Source organism: Electrophorus electricus, chromosome 14 (assembly GCF_041902795.1).
Source record: "Electrophorus electricus isolate QZ-2024a chromosome 14, ASM4190279v1, whole genome shotgun sequence".
NCBI lineage: Eukaryota > Metazoa > Chordata > Actinopteri > Gymnotiformes > Gymnotidae > Electrophorus > Electrophorus electricus.
Window position 1 is genome coordinate 22247044 of NC_137510.1, and position 19098 is coordinate 22266141.

The window sequence follows — 19098 nt, forward strand, 5'->3', positions numbered from 1 at the left end:
GACTTCTTGTCTCACTGGCTGCTTGCTTGTTACGCCGTAATCACGGTGGGCCCTTCCGCCATCTGCGATGCCACCTGTAAAGCGGTCCCGGACGGCCCAGGCCGCTCCGCCTCGGGTAAGGCTGTCGGACACGTGCACGGCAGAAGTAGGAAGAGTTTCTGGTGCCTCAACAAACGTCACACTAGAAAACTGGTGGAGGCAGCACCCACGGGTCCCTGAGGTGAGCGTCTGAAGGACCGGTGGAGGCGTGCAGTGGCTGCGGCGCCAGGGGCCCGGCATCCTGGCGTGGCTGTGTGGGTGGCCGCACTTTCACTCTCTGCAGAGGAGCGGTGTAAATACCACAGTCTCTTTCTTCCACTTCAGCAAAGGTCAAAGTTTGCTGGGGGAAAAAAGCAAAACAAACAAACAAACACACAAACAAACAAACAAAAATCAGTGCCATCAGTGGCATGCGGTGTCTGCGTTAGCGAGTTCAGTAAGCAGTGGGGAATGTGTGCCTGGTGGTGGTGGGTGGTGAGACTGCGTGGAAACCTCGGCCAGCCCCAGCAGGGCCTGAAGCCTGCACTGGACGTAATGGCTGCCTAACTACCTCCATCTTAAATGGACTGGAAAATGGCATTTGAATTTTCATGTTAATTGAAATGGACTAATTGTTAATATATTCACTAGGCAAAAGTGTCACAATAAAAGGGAATCTGGAGTCCTTTTGATTTGAATCATGTGAAAATTTGGTAAATAAAAGCCAGTATCTGGTTATTGCTTAGGAGATAATAACATGCAGCATTTTCAAATAAAAAAGTCAAAGGTATTTTATTGTAATAGCTTTATTGTTCTAAGGAGATCAGTGTGTTACACTGTGTGGGGTCTTCTCTAGGATGTTGGCTTACAGATGCACACAATGATCGCTTCAAACTCCTGATAAATGACCATGTGCTGGCCAAAAAAAAAGAAGAAAAAAGTAAATATTGGAAACGGGGCATTTTTGTGATTCGATACAGGCTTTAAGCAGAAAAAAATGAGAAACGTAGAAAGGGAGTCCTTTTAATACATTTAATCTAATCCAATTTCCAAATTTCCCTAAAAAGGAATTACGAGATACGGACAGTGGGGGGTGAATCCGTATCCAACAATTGCCGTCCATTTTCTGAAAAAAAAAGAGAGAAAAAATTGCCATGCGGCTAAGGAGGGCTATTCTCTGGGGTAGTCCTTTTCCTTCACGGGCAACTATAGAAATTAGCCCTCGCCTTCACTGTGCTCTCACACTTGGCTACACACGCTTGCATGAACACAAGGAAGAGGAGGAAAAAAAACTCTTTTCTTTCTGTCAGCATTCCTGGCCAACAATGGCTAGATTAGGCAACGAGAAGGGCCCCCTTCAGAGGTGTGGTGGGGGTTTGGGCAGGGGGTGGCTGGTGCATTGAGTGGGGCAATGGCCCCGGCTGGAACAGCTGGTGGGGGTTAATGGCGACTGAACCCCACGGTCGGGACCCTTTCTCTATTGTTTGGGCCACTCATGGGAAGAGAAGGGGAGTGCTGACAGGCTCCGGGGTGTGATGGACCCTTGGCAGAAGTTGCGGGGGTCGTCCGAGCAGGGTGTGGTGGACCCTCTGCGGAGGACGCGGGGGTCGCCGGAGCGGGCTTTGTGCATGCTCCTGCACGCGTGTGTGGTTACTACACCACAGGAAGCAAACGGAGGACCAGGGGAGCCAAGGTGGAGCGGAGGAGACTGATGAGCTGGCTGGAGATGACCCTGGAAGAAGAGAGGATGCCACATCCTTTAGAAAATAGATTTAAAAAAATGCAGGGTAGTGAGAATGTGGAACACAACTTTTCTCCGTCTTTCTGTAGCTTTCATTCCACGATTTAACACTGGCTGAAATACCAGTGTGCCTGAGGAGGCTTAAATCTGCTTACAATGGGTGCGCCCATGTGTTTTAGCATACACCATGAATCAGTCAAACCAGCCACTTCATTACACACTGTAAGAGCCGATGAGATGACTCACGGGATCATGTGAGAACCAGCAGAGCTGTTTTCAACTTCTGTGTAGAGAGACACATAGTGCTCAGCCTTCCCGAGATGGAGGAAACTATCAAAGCTGTGGTTAAGACACTTTTCATCTAAATGCAGCTTGTGTGGGTGTATGTATGCACGCACATGCATGTGTGTATGTTTTCACACACGTGTGTGTGTGTGTGTGTGCGTGCGTGTGTTTGCGTGTGTGTGCGTGTGTTCCTGCCTGGATAATGATGCTGTGGGTGTGTGTGTGTGTGTGTGTGTGTGTTCGTTCCTGCCTGGATAATGATGCTATGTCTGCATGTTTGTGTGTCTACGACAGTGCTGTGATCAGAAATACAAAAGGGCTGCTTTAGACTAATGGCCACATGCATTAGTATTCAGAACTGGGGAACACAAGAAAATGATCATGGATCCTGCAAACAAACCTGACTGTGTGTGTGTGTGTCTTGTAAGGTTCCGATTTAGTAAATACACTCACTGATAGAACCCTGAGGTTGTTCCTTTTTTCTTTCTTTTTCTCCCATTATTGTCCTGATTATGATAGCACACTGGTGTAACAGTTAATTGTTGATGACACCTGATTCACCTTGCAACAAATCCCCCTTCCCCATCCATGCAAATTGAATGCTTGAGAGAGTGTGTGCGTGTGTGTGAGAGGCAGAGAGAGAGTGTGTGTGAGAGGGAGAGAGAGTGGGAGTGTGTGTGAGAGAGAGAGAGAGAGAGAGAGAGAGTGTGTGTGTGTGGGGGGGGGGTGGGGGGTGGCGTTGATATGATGTGGCAGACTCAGAAATGAAAGATTAGTGTTCAGATGAGACCCTGGGGACACAGAGGCTGTGCTCCCAGTGCTGTGATTACAGGGAGGCCGACAACCCAGCCCTTGGCTATCAGCACTCGGGGCCACCTTAAATTAATAAAGCGTTTCACTCTCTCAGCTCTCAGGGCCACCTTAAATTAACACAGTGTTGCTCTCCCTCAACACTCAGGGCCACCTTAAATTAACACAGTGTTTCTCTCCCTCAGCACTCAGGGCCACCTTAAATTAATAAAGCGTTTCACTCTCTCAGCTCTCAGGGCCACCTTAAATTAACACAGTGTTGCTCTCCCTCAACACTCAGGGCCACCTTAAATTAACACAGTGTTTCTCTCCCTCAGCACTCAGGGCCACCTTAAATTAATAATGCGTTTCACTCTCTCAGTTCTCAGGGCCACCTTAAATTAATACGGTGTTTCTCTCCCTCAACACTCAGGGCCACCTTAAATTAACACAGTGTTGCTCTCGCTCAGCACTCAGGGCCACCTTAAATTAATAAAGCGTTTCACTCTCTCAGCTCTCAGGGCCACCTTAAATTAACACAGTGTTGCTCTCCCTCAACACTCAGGGCCACCTTAAATTAACACAGTGTTTCTCTCCCTCAGCACTCAGGGCCACCTTAAATTAATAATGCGTTTCACTCTCTCAGTTCTCAGGGCCACCTTAAATTAATACGGTGTTTCTCTCCCTCAACACTCAGGGCCACCTTAAATTAACACAGTGTTGCTCTCGCTCAGCACGCAGGGCCACCTTAAATTAACACAGTGTTTCTCTACCTCAACACTCAGGGCCACCTTAACACAGCGTTTCTCTCCCTCAACACTCAGGGCCACCTTAAATTAACACAGTGTTGCTCTCGCTCAGCACGCAGGGCCACCTTAAATTAACACAGTGTTGCTCTCCCTCAACACTCAGGGCCACCTTAAATTAACACAGTGTTGCTCTCTCTCAACACTCAGGGCCACCTTAAATTAACACAGTGTTTCTCTCCCTCAGCACTCAGGGCCACCTTAAATTAATAAAGCGTTTCACTCTCTCAGCTCTCAGGGCCACCTTAAATTAATACGGTGTTTCTCTCCCTCAACACTCAGGGCCACCTTAAATTAACACAGTGTTTCTCTCCCTCAACACTCAGGGCCACCTTAACACAGTGTTTCTCTCCCTCAACACTCAGCGCCACCTTGAGTTAACAGTGTTTCTCTCCCTCTACAGCCAAAGTGATCACTCCTGCCAAATGTTAACTTTAAATGTCACTTAATGTTTTAGCACTGGCTCACTTAAAGAAGTACACTTCAGATGTAACTGATTATTAATCTGGTTTTGTTTTGCTCAGACAGTTCGTACGATACATTCTGTACCATTGTTTTTAGCTTTTCTGGCTGCTAAAAGTATCAGCTAAAAAGTTTCAGCAATTAGACTTGTCTTTACAGGAATTATGTTGTTGATTTTCTGGTATTTTTCTTTCTGCACAGTTCCTGCAACACCTGCTTCTTCAGAACGTTCCCCCAGTCCACACACACACACACACACACACACACAGACACACACACTCACACACAGACACACACACTCACACACAGACACACACACTCACACACACACACACATACACACACACGCACACACACGCAGACTCACACACACACACACACACACACACACACACACACACAGGTCGTGTGTCATCTTTACCCCCCTCCTGCTTACCCCAACAGCAAAGATTTCATTTCCTCATGCTCTCAGGAGGGGCTTTGTCCTATGTATGTTAGCAGGGCCCTAATCTGAAACCCAAACTCACACTCTCACGTTAGCCACTTCATCTTCCCCTGCTCGTGTTTGGCTGGTACCCCCCCCCCCCCGTCCCCATCGAGTGACGCTGTCTGTCTCCTGATGCTCTGCTGCTGCCGATATTCGGGACACTTTTCACGATCTCTTTGCGTTTTCCTGTTAAGGCTCGTTAAGGTGCTCTCCGATTGGAAGCGGTGTCCGATTCACCCATGACACACAGCTGTCTGCCGGCCTGCTCCGCGCCGGCTGCCTTGCGCCGGCCAACCCTGCCATGGGCTTCTGTCTTGCCCACAACCAACCTCACCCCCCCAAGCTTCTGATGGGGACCGACTGGATTTTCATACCTCTGCGGGACAAATTGAGGAGCTTTCACGGATGCAGTCACTCCGGGAAGGCTGCCAACTCTGTAGACCTTCGGAGAAGCCCTGCTCCGCCCCCCACTTCTTATTTTATGAGACAGTGATTGCCTCGCTGGAAATGCTGGCTACCTGTTTTTACAAGTCCTCTCCTCTGTGAAACACCTGTACGCAGCAGTTGGGCTCATTGTTTCGCTCAGCCCACCATCGTAAAAGAAGGCGAGACCAAAGAAGCGGCCACGTTAGTCTTGCGCTGACTCACGCCTCCTTCCTGGCGCCAGCGCGGGCGAGTGCTTCCTGTCACCGCTTAAAAACATGCGTCATGTGATGCCAACTTGAGCTTCCAGATGCTAATCATAGCTGTCACTATAAATCCTGCAAGTTTTGCTCAGGGCAACCGCAAGTATGTAAACCATGCCACAGGTACCCTCGCTGTCAGCCCCTTTGACATAAGTTGATGTGTGAAGCGCAGTGAATTTACAGGTCTTTTTTTTCTCATACAGGTTTTGTCTGATGTTTTTTTTTTTTTTTTTGACAGACATTTATCAGGATTTTTTAACCATTTCATTCCATCTGTTGATTACAACAAAGAGAGTGTTTATATTGTCACAGTACAGAATTATGACGTTTCCAGCTTCAACCCTGAAACTTCACACAGTCTGAAAACTTCATCCAGTTGGCAGTGATCACTCAAACTAAAAATGCATTACCAAATATATTACCGATCAAGTTCCATCTCATATTTGAATCAAACATCCATTCTATCCTGCAAAAAAAAATGCAACACTTGTGGGAAATATAAATGTTACCCTTTCCCTAAAGTGCCGGAAATATTGTGGAGCTATGGATTAAATGTCGTGTTTGGCGGCCTCTTATTGATGGCGGGAGAATGTGGAAGTAGCCAGCGACCTGGACGTAAAAGATGGGGATTTATGGCCTGGTATCTCTTGAACAATTTTATCAAAAGCCCATTCCAACATGGCATTTTTCGTTGGGCCATAAATCAGCGTAGTCGGAGCGGTGTGCCTGGACAGTAAGCGGAGATGGATGAGCCGGGGGAGAGGTCAGCTCCGATTTTTCACCCCGGCCTCCTGTCACTGCCTCTGGCGACTGCTGCACCTTTATGAATTGCTGTTTTACTGACTTGTTGTGTTTTTAATTTGTTTTACCCTGCTTGGATGGCGGGGGGGGGGGGGGGGTAAAAACGGAACGTGGATGGGCACTAGGACCTCACTCGACCCGTCGGAGACCATGTGCCAGTCATGAAAATCGAGCCGTCTTTCGCAAACTGAGATTATGATTTGTTCACCTCTGAATTGCTGCATGAATTGTTTTTGGGCATGTAACTTGAGTCTGAGAAAGTTTGACAGAGAAAGTCTGACAATGCCCAAAAGGTAGAGTAAGTTAAATGCAATTCCTGTGTCCAAAGGAAAGTTCTTCAGTTATTCTAAGACTTCAGAAGTGCTTGTAAACAGTGGTTGGAACGTGGCTCTGCTGGCCTTCACTGGGTTACAATAGGATATGTGCACATATATGTAGTCAGGCATTTTGAACTCCAAACTGTAGAATATAAACGACAATTAACAGGCACAAGACACGTGCTTATGTCACGTTATGAACTAGAGATATAGCGCGGTGGACCTGTGACTACAAGGGAATTTTCTATCACTAATTTATTCATATATTTTTATGAAAGCCTGTTATTGGTCGAGTAAGCGCTTTCATCCACTCCCCTCTGATTGAAAGGCCTGCTGTGTGCCCACCTAAGGTGGTCATCTCTCGTCACCGTGGTGACCTTGTCATGGTGGCGCTGTCCCTGGGTGATGTTCCCTCTGCTGTGTGAGTCCAGCGCCCTTTAGGAGCTACTTACACCATCAGCACCGCCTGGCAACCCCGAACAAAGCTGATGCAAGAAATACAGAGAGATGTGGGCTTGAGAAGTCAGTCAATGTCACAATACCTTTTAGCAGCACAGCCTCATACTGCATGTGCAAACCATTTTTCTAGTTACCATGTGGTATATAACATGCTGGAACCTGCACACAGTCAAATGTGCAGATATGCCTGCATACATACACACGAATGCATGCATGCAGCCAGTTTGGCCCATTGCCATGGTAATATGGTAAATCTGTGGAGGAGCAGTGGGGAAGCATTGCAGGAATTCTTGCACACAGGGCATGACAGACCAGCCGCCGATGGGCGGGTGTGAGGACCTGGTCTGCTAGGCAGCGTAATTTACTAAACCTGTGCATTTGAAAATGCGGTCATGGGTCACGGGTGCACGGACGGCCCCCTGTGATCATTTTCTCACTACAACGAAAGCCAGAGAGTCTGAGGGAGCCGTGGCACCTGTGGGACAACCTGGAGAGCCATTCCCTCCTTCTCCTGCCTCTCTGTGTGTTTTAACTTTTGGTTAAGTGTCAGTGAGTCTCATTAGACTGCGCAGCTGAAACATGTTTTGCTGCATGTGGGATCTGCAGCCACAGCGTGGGTTTTTCTCCATTCCCAGACTGAATACAGCAAATATGTGTCAAATAAAAACAAAACAAACAGGATCTCCAACCCCTGCTGAATTTGAACAAAGCTGAAAAATAGTTCTCTGCTTCTTATATCCTTCAAGAGAGCACGATGTAGACAATAGAGGAAACCCAAACAATTCCCTGCTTATTTGTTCGTGTGAGAGAGAGAGAGAGAGAGAAGAAGAGAGTAGAAGAAGAGTAGAATCGTGGTTAGAATTGTGAATTTTGCAATTCTTGTTGACACAGTACTTGACCTGTTTCAGGTTTGCCACCAGTGAGAGGTGAAATTGCGGAGAACAATCTGTCTCTGTCAGAAGCTGTGTATCCCACTACACACCACACACACACACACCACACACACACACACACACCACACATACACACACCCCACACACAGCACACACACACACACGCATACACACACACCACACACACACACATGCACGCACACCACACACACACACGCACACACCACACACACACGCGCACACCACACACACACACACATCGTACACACATACGCACGCACACATGCACGCACAACAAACACACACACACACGCATGCTCACACAAACGTGCGCGCGTGCCACATGTTCACCATGTTGTTCTTTTTGCCTTCTTTTTCTCTGCAGCTGTAATTTTTCAGGCCTGCAGCCTAGCGCTGAGTGCTCAGTAAATTTCTTCTGCGAGACGCTCAGTCACTGTAGATAATGCTTTCAAAGTCTCTGTCGAAAAACAACAGACAACCCCTCGTACCATTCCCCCACGAAGGATTCCCACACTCTCTGCACTGACAGTTGTCACCGCACAGATGGGAATTGCATGAAGGCAATGGTTGACAAATCTACCTTTTGTAGTTTATTTCTGGTTACAGTGTGCATTTATGTTCAGCCAGAATGACCCTCCATCACAGACCCAAATGGCAGTGATGTTGTACTCTATTTTTAAAGATCACTGCAAGCCAGATGCATGTACTGGTGTCAGGCATCAGCTGCGCTTCTCAGTAGCACTTACTTTCTGCCACTTTTTATTATTTTGCAATGGACTCCACGGCCAATCAAACCAATCAAAGAAAAGCAGGTCTTGTCCGACAGTCTGATGTGTGTACAGACTTGATTAGAGTTAATCAGCAGAGACTGAGCGGCACTTGCCTCTGCCCGTCTCCTGACAACCTCCACGTATCCCTTCTGGCACCGGCTAGCAAGCAGCTGAATTTTTATAGGGCAGAAGAACAGCCTGTGATTAGGGGAAATGTTTCTACCCTTTGCTCAAACCAGAGCTCAGGCCTCATCTGTTGTCAGCAGACCTAGGACTGAAATAACTACCAAGTGCAATCAAGAAAGAGCCGTGAGCTCCAAAACTGCAATAATAATAATAATAATAATAATAATAATAATAATAATAATTCGAGAGTATTTTTCCAGTTCAGAGATATCGATTAAGGACTGAATGATGTGTTCACAAAATGAACTTTTGTGCAGTGAATATCGTGCCGTACATCAGATTTGGCCTGTTGAATGACACAACTTTATTGCGTGCGTGTCTACTAAAGTCATATAACATAGCAAAGTGTGGAAATACATCTATTTTATTTTGTAGCTCTACTAAAAGCACTTGATGAGGCAATTCACTATGAGTGGTATCAACTTTTGAAACATGTTATCTGTTGCTCTGTTGCACAGATATAGTCACGACTAGTTTTTTTTAGCCCATGGGCTTTACAGAATTGCATACTGAATGAGGCAGAACTGTGTGAATGGAAAGACAGGCTGATTGTAGAAATCTCTGGGAAAAAAGCCCACTGATTGTGACTTTACTGGGCCTATAAAGTGTTAAATTATAGTCAACCTCCAGCCAATGTATTGAACCTTTTGATGGTTGCTTGGCAACAACTAATTTAGGCTAGCTGTGTGATATGTCTCTTGTTTTGGTGGGTGGGTGTGTGTGTGTGTGTGTGTGTGTGTGTGTGTGTGTGTGTGTGTGTGTGTGTGTGTGTGTGTGTGTGTGTGTGTGTGTGTGTGTGTGTGTGTGTGTGTGTGTGTGGCATGTAGCACATCTCCCTGTGAAGTGCTTGGAAGACGGTAAGAGGAAAGCAAGACCAGCTGGACAGCCTGGATATCACAACGTAAAGTGGCACAATACAACAGAAATCAAGCCAGGGAAAAAAAACTAGTTTTCCAGTTACTCATTGTAAGAATGTTGTCCTGACTGAACTGCCGTGTTTCTGGTATATTATAAGATATTATCATTCTGCCAAACTGGTCTTGAGACGTTTTGCTTTAGGGAAAATCCTTTCTGAAGAATCATGCTGCAGCAGCATTAGAAGCCCACACATTCCAGACAGCAGTGCTGTAAAACGCCAGTTTGGATCCTAGCCGCCCATCAGGCAAGCGCCTAAATGGCACCTCATTTTGACCTAATGTTTGGTCCTTGACAGGAGTGGTCTTTATAAAGAACCATTATGTAAAAAGACCTCCGCGTTTGCTCTGTGTGTGTAAATATATTAAGTGCCGTAGGTGCCGCATAAAATGACAACACAAGGCACCTCAGAAAGAAAAACGCTCTTCCTCAGAGCAGAGCTGTGAAGTATTAAAGGGTATTAATGCCTGTGCCCTATTGAAATCTAAATGCTCTGGAATCATTAGAAGCTTGGCCCGCCTTCTTCCTCTCTTGTCATTCATTGGGCAGGAAACCAGATGACTGCTGGGAAATAAACAGCACATCAGTGACTCTGCATTAATGTAAGACAGATAAGAGACTTTCAAGCGTTTTTGGGACTATATAATTAGCCATTGCTTTCTTAGCATTTGAATGGGCACTTAAACTTTGAAAGCTCTCATTGTCTTGGGTTACTGCCCTATACTCTTAGCATCCGTTAAGCCTTCCATTCAAGAGGAAATCAAAGGTCCCAACATTAAAATTAAGCAAAGTGGCCTTGCCTTTGTAAATCAAAGACAACTGGATCTCCCTTTTTTTGGTTTTGTTGTGGTTTTACATCACTTTTTGTCATTTTAATAGATTATCTTCAAATGGAGCAAAGAGCAGGAATGTAGCACTACAGAAAACAGAATGCTCCTTCCCTCCTACGCAAGCACAATATGGATTTCTATTTAATAATTTACAGCATCTTAGGTAATAAGAAATAAATTATTTTTAAATTATTATTTTAAAACTTAAATGAGAATGGCCATGGAAAGTATTTAACTATTTAGTAATTGTTCAACACAAAAATCCCTTTAAATTTGGAAATGTAGTAATAATAATAATAATAATAATAATAATAACAATAATAATAAAGAGTGATAAGTTCTGCTTGTGCTTGTGGAAATCAGTGCGGCATGGGTTTTGTGCTCCATTTGCTCCCTCGAGTTCCACGGACAATGCAGATCGCTGGGAGACCCTGACTGTCAGCACACAGTTATCCTCCCCCAGTGCAGGGCAGTACATCACCCTCTCTGGCCAGTGCACCGGAGCAGGTGGCCCTGGCAACAGGAGTGGGCAAACGCGTGAGTTCCCCCTCCCTCTCAGGAGCCTCTCACACTGTTAGAGGGTCTGGCAATGCCATCCGCATGTCCACTCGTTCAGTCTCCTCCAGCTCTAATTACGGGGGGGGGGGGGGATGACTCGTCAACGCACCCCGTGAATGTCTCCGGTCACCATTTATCATGGCCTCCGTGATATGGGGATCTGCATGTGATGCGGGACTCGGCTGTTGCCCGTGGCGGTCGCCGGATGACAGGCCGATTAAGGCCTAACGAGCGGTTCAGGCGCAGGACAAAACCTGCCGTCGCTCCACTCGCTGTCCCACAGCGCATGGCAGGCCTAATCGTGCGTGAAAAGTCACCATGTTGCCGCGGCATTGCTGTAATACCTTATCGCTTCAGGGCCTACAGGAATATAAGGTGCTCCAGTGACACCTAAAGTGACGGTTTAGAGCAAAATGGCAACTGATCGTGAGGTAAGGCTTGTTAACAAAAAGTGGAATCAGGTGGACTGTCTGCTAGGGCTATGAGTTTGAGATTTGAGTGTATTACAAACCTCACGATTCTCTAACCACACACCCAACACGAATGTCCTGCTGTAGCAGGAAGCTGACTGTAGCAGGAAGCTGACTTGAAATACCAAGCGGTTTCAGTGTACAAGTGGAGTATTACGTGAGGAAAGTGGAGATATCATTACGTAGGTGCTTAAACTCAAGATTATATATCTTTGCAACACATATATTGCCTTATTTTTGATTTTCTCAGGATTAGACAATACTGTCGCTGATGCCTTAATACAGCGTAGCAATTTTTAGACAGGTTGTTTTACACACTTATACTGGTTTGTACATGAATATTCATACATATCAAAATATATATATTTTCGAAAAAAAAGAGACTCTGATGTGGCACACAGGACTGTTTGCTAAAATGGCACTTAGTGAACACTGTAATTTGGGCAGTACTTAAAGCCACACTGAGCATGAGATTAGAGCACATTTACAAACCACAGGGAAGATGCCCAAGACGTCCAGGGGGCTTTCAGCTGAATTACATGCACATTTCAAACTCTCAGTAGGAGGCCATCAAGAATTAAAACCATGTGATTGATGACAATGCTTCTTCCAATCTGAAGAAGGAGAAAAGCATTCCTTACTCTGCAGACAGGCAGCTCCTTTCCAATAATTTAGAACCGTGGGAACAGTTTTAAACGATTCAAAATTCTAGGTGTTGTTCCACATAGGTATTGCTAGAATTTGAATCTTCAGTATTTCAATGTTTCATAGCACTCGGACGTCCTAAGTAAAACCATAGACAACTTTCTCCTTTGAGACTGTGTGTAAAAACTAATGGTGAAGACAAGTGGGATATGTACATATTTTACAAACACTTAGGCCTCAGTTCTGACCTGAGTGGAACTATGACCCAGCTGAAAGGACAACCTGTCAAAGCAAGCTTTCATGTTCTCAGCTCGATGGGTAATCACTGTCTAATGGTTTGTGAACTGACCTAATGGCATAAACTCTCTCTCTCTCTCTCTCTCTCTCTCTCTCTCTCTCTCTCTCTCTCTCTCTCTCTCTCTCTCACACACACACACTTTCTTCCTCATAATACTTATGATGCTTCTAGAATAGAGAAACCATACGCTGATTTATCACAAAGGCTAGATATAGATTGTCACATGAACTTACTAACATTAGGCCACTGTACATCATGTCTACAGCTCTTGCATGGCATTTAATAGACGTAATATCACACGGGTTGTAAAAGGCATGGACAGAAACAGTATCAAATTCCAAGAGGTAATGGAACAGGCTCAGGTCAAAAGGTACTGGACTTAAGGCTATTTACCATTAGCCTAGTATCACAATGGAAGCACAAACTTTTGTTGTTCTTGGTGAATACAGGGCTCTGTTGATCTTTAACTACTGCAAGACACAAGGGAAAGCTAACCTCCTTTGCCTGTGGCTTTAATGGTAAAATTTGCAGTTGAAAGAGCGTACTGCTTGGTAACACACAAAAGAACAGAAGATGACTGAAACCTTGACAGACAAATTCAGAATGTTACACACCAAAAAGTGAAAAAAGCTGAAAGATTTGTTTCCCTTTTGCCCAGTTTTGCCTATCCTGTCCCTCTCTGACGCTTTGCGAGCAGAGCCTCAAAATGGTCATAAAATGACATTTTATTTCAATAATCTTCCCCTAGTGGCTCATTCAGTGGAAGGGCAGGGGAAGTCAACTGGTCGTCTCTCCGTAGTGGACATACAGTTGTTGCCTGGAGGTTGAAATAATTTGCCCTGTTCAGCTGCACACGAGTCAGCTCCTGTCAGTGGGCTAGTTTTGTTCCCGAGGCCAATTAGCAAGCCCTACCTTAGCCTGCAGCTAAAAGGCTACTAATGGGACCACGGAGGGGCCATCCACCTGAGAGGTGTGGGGCGCTCCCCGTGGAGCTTTCATTTGAGCTCGGGGAGGAGGTGGGGCACCGGGGGAATGGACGACTTCTTAAGCTTTTACCGTCACACTAAGCTTCATTGTGACTGCTGGCCGTTTGATCTTAAAATAATTTACTTAATGATCTCACGGCGGGAGCAATTGGTGCTGCTCGATTAGTCTGCCAAGTCTAATGGACATGGGAAGATAGGAGAGAGAGAGAGAGAGAGAGAGAGAGAGAGAGAGAGAGAGAGAAAGGAAAGAACAGACAGGAAACTGAGGATTAAACGCTTCAGTTTGGTTACCGTGGGAATTTAAATTTCCCAGCCTCATTCATAGTGTGGGGTGAGATTACGATTTAGACTGAGGAGACCAAATCCACATGTCCTCCTGCTACCCACCCAATCAGAAGTCTGAACCTGTGGTGGCATTTCTTCTGTGAGAGCGTTAGTTAGCATCAGCTAAATTTGGATTTTCTGACACTTTGGTATGTTCATTACAAACAGATTTAATTAACCTTTTAGCTTTGATCCAGGTGTTGATGTACTAAGCCTGATAGATGGTTCAGTAATCAGCAAGCTAACAGAGGAGAAAGTACATGAAGTCTGAGCGTGGTTTGGCCACTCGATGGCCTCAGCGGTACGCCGAGTGGTAGTCAACTGATTCTGTCCAGCAACAAAAAGCTAATCACTGTAATGATGGGGGCGCCCCTTCATTTATGTGGCCCGATTCATAACCACAGACCCCTCTTCATAATTCACCATTTTATGCAAGCGGATGAACCGTAATTACATTTAATGGGCAAGTTAAAAACTCATTTTGATTCCATGAGGGAAAATTGAATTAAAAGCAGAACACAATGATTTGACTCTCATTGAGGGTGCGGTAGGACTTTTGAAGCAGTCAAGTTCATGTCAGCCCAATTGCAATATGTCATAAAGAAGTTTAAGAATTCTTCATTTAAGTCCAGCATCACCACTGTGAGCCTGTTCCCGTTTCAAGTCAGCTGACTCTTTAAAGGTAAGAAGATATTCAAGCACTCAGCCAGGCTTTCTTCATGGAATGGACGATTTAAAAGGCTACAAAGAAAGAAAGACAACACAATTACACACATATCATTGATGAATATACATAATAAAGGCCAGCTGTGTGTATTTCATTGAAATTCAGAGATGCGATGGAGCAAAAATGCAAATCCATCTCAATTCATCGAATGCTAAAGAGAGAGAGTGGGCACAGAAAGGAGGTGACCCAGGGGCCGGAGCGTTCGGGAGAAAAGGTGGAAGGTTGCTGGGGTCATTAGCTTAGAAACGCCGCATCCCGTCGCTGGCAGCAATGGCGTTAGCCAGGAGCTAAAAGAAGAGCACTGACCACTGTATTCCCTAACAGCCACTGGCTCGTAGAAGGGTGAGCCCTAACGCAGCTACTCCAAGCCTGTCAGAGCCAGGTGAACGTGTGTTTCCATGTATGGCTCCTCCCCCACATGGGGGGGGGGGGTTGGGTCATGCCGGGGGAACAGCGAGACGGTTCTGGTTGCTGTGGTTAAATCACTGCGAGATGTTGGGAACGTTGAGCGTTTGTAACATGTCATGACAAACGTTTGGCTCTGCGCAGGTGATTTTAAGGCAAGGCGATATAAACTGACTCATTGAAAGTGGCAGGACCAATCGCATTTTACGCTTTTTAATTCTGAAGGAGCTGGTGCTACGTTTTAATATAAAATGTGGTGCAATTTTCTAAAACAATAAAATTGGAGCTTTAGAACATATGAACATACATATGTGGTTCAAATGATCAACCTTTAGATTACCTGAACAGAACTGGTAGATTCAGGTAAGGCAGGCATATATGTTTAGTCATGTATATAAAATATTAGCGTGTTTAAAAAATGAAATTATTTGATGATTCTTTGGTTTTAAATCACATTTTGCCATTTACTTCATTTTCTCTTATTTATCTATTTTGCTGTGACCCTCTGCGAATCCCAATAAAAAAAAACCCAACAGATTTATGCTCAGAAATGTTTATGTTAATGAGTTGTTTGCTGTATGTATTTTGATGAGGCAACACCTCTCTTAGCTGAATGCAGTCACAGCTTCCCAACTGTTTGAAACTGTTTTGTTCACAAGCGTTGCCAGTAAATCTGGCAGGACTGCAGGGGCAGACCCCCGGCACAATGACATCTTCACTCTACCATCGCCTGGCAGAAGTCAAAGCCGCTGCAGCTGTGGCAGGCTTTTACACTGACAAAAGATGTGCACTTGAACACTGAGGTCCCTCTTAGAGTGGACATTATGGCTGGGAGCGAAAGACAAACACTCAAGCAGCACAGAACAGCCATTCAAACAGCCAAGCACCGCTGGAGAACTGCTGACTGATCAGAGCTCAAAACAGGTCTTTATTATATTAACACATTTACAATGTACTAATGATTCACAAAAATCTACATCCTGTAAACTGTCTAGACAGGGTAGGTTGATGACATTTCCATGCCATTCATCTCCATGAGCTCCATGAAAGCTCACAAAGACAAAGCAATAAAGCATTTTAGGCGACTTTATTTTTCAATCGTGGCTTAGAGAGTATGACAACTAATTGCAAACTAAAGGCCCCATTTTTGAAGAATTCCTTTGTTGGAATACAGCAATTTGACATGAACTGCTGAGTAACATGCAAAACGTGGAAACAGAAGATCTTTTTTAAACAATATGTCTTTAGCTTCACTTATATTTGTGAATATTGAGATGTTATTTTCCTTTTTTGTTTTCATAATAATATTTGTTCTACTGCCACAAAGAGTCGCTTTCAGCACAACTCAATTCAAACTCATATCAAATTCATTCATCTGCTTTTGACCTGATATTCAGAAAATTCACTCTGGTACACCCCCATGCGTGTCTCTCCAGCGACCAGTACGTACACCCTGCTTTCTTTGTAGCTCTGCCTGTAACAGATAGCAGTGCCGACTTTGGTGTCCTGGTGCATTTTAAACATCTATTGACCCATTCCCCCTGAGCAGTGTGGCTGGTAAGCAGTCCTGGATGAGACCAAGGTGGGTGGGGTGGGGGGCATATTAAAACTTTTCCCACTCGGTCTCAGCAGTGCCCGTGATCTCCCCGCACCAAGCAGGGGAGGTGCCAGATCGTAAATCACGCGAGCTGTGAGTGGAATAGTTCATTGGCCACCTGTGTCAGCCTGCCCGCACCACGATCAGAGGCCCTGGAAGGCGACGTGCTCTGATTAATGCTGCACCGGGCATCGGAGGAGGTCGCCGTAGCCCAGAGATGGCACCACAGATCTCTTGGCCCATGCTCTGTCATCTCTTATGGGCCCGTGTGACGGTGGCGGCCCGCAGGCCAGCGCGGGTGCGAGGCACATGCGTGATGGGCAGGCGGGTCATGCCAACACGCGCTGATTACAGGGCAGTAGGGAACACTCTGGCGGCGTCTGGACGGGAGTGATGTGCTTTTACCTCCTTGCTGACATTATCCGATCGTTCTTTTGTCCTGTGGGCTGCAGTGTCTACATGGGGAAGCACACTCGGTTGGCTGAAAAACAGGAATGCGGTGGAAATTACAAATCGGACATTGCCGTTCATTAGACATTTCATTACAAATGATCTTATGGGAGCTTGAAAGTGGTGTTTATCACTAGTATTAATCACAAGATCACTAGGGGAGCACCAGTACTGTCATGGATTACTGGAAGGGATTAACCTTCTTTCTGTGGGAAAAGGAAACAGCATCCGAATGAATCGGATAGTTTTAACTACATGCTGTTTTCTGTACACACGCACACACATTCACAGAAACACACACATATTCAAATAATGTCCCTTGTTCCTTTGCTTTCTTTAACTACACTAATTACTTGAGTATAGTCTTGTATATAATACGTTTTTGCAACAAGGGCCAATGATGCATTATCTGACTGAAATAAGACCTAATTTAGAAAGCATGCATAAGTAACATGCATCTGTGATTTCTTTTCATATTATTGTCTCTATTGTCAAAAAAAACATTTATGTGTTGTGCAAGAAATTTTCACTAAGTTGCTGTTTGGTTCTAAAAGTAAAAATATGTTCTAACGTGTCCTTCGCACATCAAGAGGCATTTATAACCATCTAAGAGGAACACTTAAATCTGTCATATCTTAAAGAGAGGGACTCTCTAACATGTAGAGCAAGATAAGCACCGTCTGTTGAATAGTTGCTTCCTCCCGACCCCTGGGAGGACGTATCCATCAACAGATGCCCTCGGGTGGAGGATAACAAATTTGTCCCTTTCTGCGGCTTGCATAACACCGCAGGGGACGTATACGAAGAACGCATGTGGCCGGATATCGCATTCTGTCCAGTTCAAACGGCATTCCCATGGTTTCCTTTAGCGATTTTTCAAACTTCACCCCAATGTCTGTGACATGTCAAATGTTTGCGCTGCACAGAAACAACCAGATTTTTTTACTTAGCATTTTTACTTGTATTGTTTTAACAAACTGCAATTTTCTTTAAAATGTTTTAGGGGAAATTGTTTTTATGTCTATTTTAAATTTAATTTCAATTTTACTTTTAAATTTAATGCTCCAAAACGACAATTTAGTACAGGCTTAACTGAAAAGAAGACCTAGTAAATCGTTTAAAATCTGACATTGGGAAATAGTTTCTAAAGTTCTTCTTTAATATATGTATATATATATATATATATATATATATATATATATATATATATATATATATATATATATATATATATATAAAATAATTATTTTATGAATAATTTCCTAAAGAACTCTTACTTACTTACATCACACGTAAACCTGGAGGTAATCTCACCACAACCACGCACAACTGAATAACTGAATAACATTTAACCTACTCGCAGTTTGGTTAAACAGAACTGTACTTTTGTTTAATATGCATTACCTGGTCTGTTCTGCTGTGGTCCGATTTCGTTTCCTTTGATGTTATAAATGTTTTATAATAAGAAAGTTAAATTTGGGCCAAATTTGAGTCTTTTTCTAATCCCGTGCAACGAAGGACTGCCCTCCTGAGGACATTATTGATACGCAACGCAGTTATTGTACTCTACAAAGCCTGACATAGCTCGCACTTCCAAACGTAAATTCTAAGTAGCCCACAGTACCAACTTATCGGTAGTTTCCATACTGTAACCTTTCCAAATGTGATTAACATTCGCCGGAAGATTCTCGGTACGCTTCACTGCAATTCAGACAAGAACGAAATATCGTGCCTCTGGCATCCTACGGTTAAGTTAGTTGTCGCTAGCAGGACTCGCTCCAGTGTGTTTCAGTTGTGAAGGCCCCTAGAGGGCAACATCGGTGCGCTCATGTTTGAAATACGGCAGAAGAGTCAAAAACACTTCACTGTCCAACTTAAATGGGATACATTTTCTTGAAGTAATGTGAGGTTAAATCAGCTTTAAGTAGGTCTGTTGAAAAATGTGAGAACGACTGACAAGTTATGACGAAGTTAAACGCAAACTATAGACAACGGGCTACACACAACTTAAAATAAATCTTTCTTTACAACCAGTGGAGATGCCCTCAACAGAGAATATATCGCAGTTTATTCTTTCAGTAATTGTCCATGACTATGAATTCAGAAACAATTCATACTAATGGTTAAATAAACAAAAAAAGCTTACATTTTGATTGGACTGAACTCAAGCGC

The 19098-nt window shown here is 44.5% G+C and overlaps 1 long non-coding RNA gene across 2 annotated transcripts; it reads right to left on the reverse strand.

The window, feature by feature from the left end:
• Positions 1 to 818: 818 nt before the first annotated feature.
• Positions 819 to 19051, reverse strand: LOC113571213 (uncharacterized). 2 transcript variants are annotated; one of them, XR_003409971.3, is made up of 3 exons: positions 18331 to 19047; positions 16882 to 16957; positions 819 to 1750 (listed from the first exon to the last, which is right to left on the reverse strand). It is a non-coding gene; the product is annotated as an uncharacterized LOC113571213 (long non-coding RNA). The 2 variants fall into 2 exon arrangements; XR_003409970.3 differs by lacking the exon at positions 819 to 1750 and adding an exon at positions 12687 to 14488 and having other exon boundaries at positions 18331 to 19051.
• Positions 19052 to 19098: the final 47 nt, after the last annotated feature.